Raw genomic sequence first — 3,253 nt, 5'->3', positions numbered from 1 at the left:
TAGCTTAAGGCCACGGCCGCTTCCTTCCCTCTTCCTTGCCTATCCCTTCCAATCTTCACATCCCTCCACAAGGCCCCTGTTCAGCATAGCAGGTGAGGCCGCCTGGGCGAGGTACTGGTCATACTCCCCAGTTGTATCCCCCGACCAAGAGTCTGAAGCTCCAGGACACTGCCCTTGAGGCGGTAGAGGTGGGATCCCTCGCTAAGTCCGAGGGAAGAACCGAACCTGGAGGGTAAACAGATGATGATGATGATGATGATGATATTTCTAATTTATTAATTGTAGGGCTTTTTTTTTACATTGTCAAACATTATGCAAACACTGACGGGCGTCTAGCAGGTACACCACCGTTCGCAAGGGCCCAAGGTGTAATGGTGTAATGGTTCGCACCCTGAGCTCTGCATCAAGCAATCCGATTTCAAAGCTCGAAGCGTCCTTAAAACGTAATGTTCAGGTATTATTACTTTATTAATTCTAGGAAGTTTTCTTTCGTCCGTCTCTGTGGTGTAGTGGTTAGCGTGATTAGCTACCACCTCCGGAGGTCCGGGTTCGATTCCCGGCTCTGCCACGAAATTTGAAAAGTGGTACGAGGGCTGGAACGGGGTCCACTCATCCTCGGGAGGTCAACTGAGTAGAGGTGGGTTCGATTCCCACCTCAACCATCCTAGAAGTGGTTTTCCGTGGTTTCCCACTTCTCCTCCAGGCAAATGCCGGGATGGTACGTAACTGAAGGCCACGGCCGCTTCCTTCCCTCTTCCTTGCCTGTCCCATCCCTTCCCTCTTCCTTGCCTGTCCCATCCAATATTCCCATCCCACCTGTTCAGCATAGCAGGTGAGGCCGCCTGGGCGAGGTACTGGTCATACTCCCCAGTTGTATCCCCCGACGCAAAGTCTGAAGCTCCAGAACACTGCCCTTGAGGCGGTAGAGGTGGGATCCCACGCTTAGTCCGTGGGAAAAACCGACCCTGGAGGGTAAACAGATGATGATGATGATGATGATGATGATGAAGTTTTCTTTCCATTCTCAAACATTATCGAAACACCGAGGAGCATCGTGTAGAAACAGCGCAGTTTGCAATGTCCCATGGTGTATTATTTTTAGCACTCCGGACTCAGAATCCGAATTTCGAGGTATTACTGGTTTCTTAATTCTCGGATGTTTTCCTTCCTTTCTCAAACATTATCGGAACACTGATGATCATCTAGTAGGAACGAAGCTGCTCTGTATGTGCCATGCCGAAATGATTAGCACACAGGACTCTGAATTCATGTTCAAAGTTCAAACCTCGGTGATACCTGGAAATTTAATTTAATTAAATGTTACTTTTATCTCGTATGATTTTCTTCCATTCTCAAACATAATCGGAACACAGGCGAGCGTCTAGTAGGACCAGCGTATTTCGTAAGGTCCCATGGTGTAATGGTTAGCACTTTGGACTTTGATCCATCGATCCGAGTTCAAATCTGGGTGGGACCTGCAATTGTTAGGAACAGCGCAGTCTGTAAGATCGCCTGGTGTAATGGTAAGCACTCTGGATTTTGCATCCAGCGATCCGGGTTCAAATCTCTGTGGAACCTAAAATTGCCATTTCAATATATTACTTGTTTATAAATTGTGGGATGTTTTCTTCCATTGTCAAACATTATCGAAATATTGACAAGTGTCGAGTAAGGAACGCACCATCCGTCAGGTCCCATGGTGTAATGGGTAGCACTCTGGACTTTGAATCCAGCAATCCGAGTTCAAATATCGGTGGGACCTGCAATTTTATTTTCGACGTGTTACTGGTTTTATATTTCTCCTATGTTTTCCTTCCATTCTCAAGCTTTTCGGAGCATTGATGAACATCTGGTAGGAACGAAGCTGCACGTTAGGCCCCATGGTGTTATAGTCAGCCCTCTGGAGTCCGACATCAGCGATCCACATTCAAACCTCGGTGGGACCTGGAACTTGAATTTCCCGTTAATGAATATTTTTTAATTCTCGCATGATTATCTACAAATCTCAAACATAATCGGGACACTGACGAACATCTATTAAGAACGGCGCTGCTCTTGAGGTCCCATGGTGTAATGGTTAGGACTCTGGATTCTGAACCCTGTAATTTTTATTTCAAGATTATTAATTGTAGGGTACGAAAGTTCAAATAAAACCTACATTACTTCAAACTCACACACACACACAAACAAACAAACAAACACACAAACAAACACACACACGTAATATCTAAACCCAATTCAAGAACCCGTTGAAATATGTCAGTGTAATTGTATAATTTGGAATGCTATAAACCGAGGTATTCCTTCCCCAAAGAAAACGTAGATGGGTCATAAATAGGCATAACGCAAGAGATACTTCAAGGCCAAAATCCTAAAAATTTGGGGGAAATGTACAACCAGGTAATCTTCTGCTGAATACTAGAATAACACAAGTTCGGTTACATTTTAACAAGGATTTTTTGTTTTGCAGTTAACTGCTCTGTAACTACAACTCTTGCGGATCATCAGGGCCATTAACTGGATTTTCGGGAAACAGATATGTCAGAGCAGCATCTTCTTCAGTTGCTTTTCAAGAACTTTCCTGTGAAGTACCAGTACGGAGTGCAATGTCTTTTCAACAGCAGCTGCTGCCCACTTCTGGGGGAACTCCTTGTCTTACAACACGAAATATGGTGATGCGTTTACGTCTTTTCCTAAAATATATCCATATATGGACCTGCGTTTCCATGTCTGAGAGAAAGTACCAAGCAGGTTAGGTCAGTGCGTTGCAGCACAACTAGTTACAGCTACTTCGGTAGGCTGCTGGGTTCGAATACCCCGTTAGCCATCCTCGAAAATGGTTTTTCGTGGTTTCCCATTTACATCTTCTGGAAAATGCCTCGATGGCACCTTCCTCCAATCTCTAGCCCGTTCAATTATACTCACAGGCAACACCCTCACACAGCATACATCCTCGGACACTCCTGGCACCAAAAGCCAGATGTTAAAAAAATAAAATGTTAATCAATCAATGATTTGTTGTGTCTTCTAGTGAGGAGTGTTGTAGCAGGTATATGCCCTACAGAGAATAGCTGACATTGGAAACGTCATGGCTACGCGTGAAGCTGGTGGGTCTAGGCCTGATCTTCGTACAGAGGACCGCATATTGGAATTTACTGCAGAGGACCCCCCAGCAGGAATACTCGCCAGATCGCGGCAGTGATAGGAATGGACCGTCCTACGAACATAACGGGAAGACCGGCAACACCAGTAT

At 45.3% G+C, this 3,253-nt stretch overlaps 1 non-coding gene across 1 annotated transcript; it reads left to right on the top strand.

Annotated features, from left to right (window-relative positions):
• The first annotated feature begins 1,690 nt into the window (after nt 1–1,690).
• TRNAQ-UUG (transfer RNA glutamine (anticodon UUG)) lies at nt 1,691–1,762 on the top strand. The gene has a single exon. It is a non-coding gene; the product is annotated as a tRNA-Gln (tRNA).
• Nucleotides 1,763–3,253: the final 1,491 nt, after the last annotated feature.

Source organism: Anabrus simplex, chromosome 2, assembly GCF_040414725.1.
Source record: "Anabrus simplex isolate iqAnaSimp1 chromosome 2, ASM4041472v1, whole genome shotgun sequence".
Taxonomy (NCBI): domain Eukaryota; kingdom Metazoa; phylum Arthropoda; class Insecta; order Orthoptera; family Tettigoniidae; genus Anabrus; species Anabrus simplex.
The sequence above is the reverse complement of the archived record's forward strand: the minus strand, read 5'-3'. Positions and strand labels throughout refer to the sequence as shown.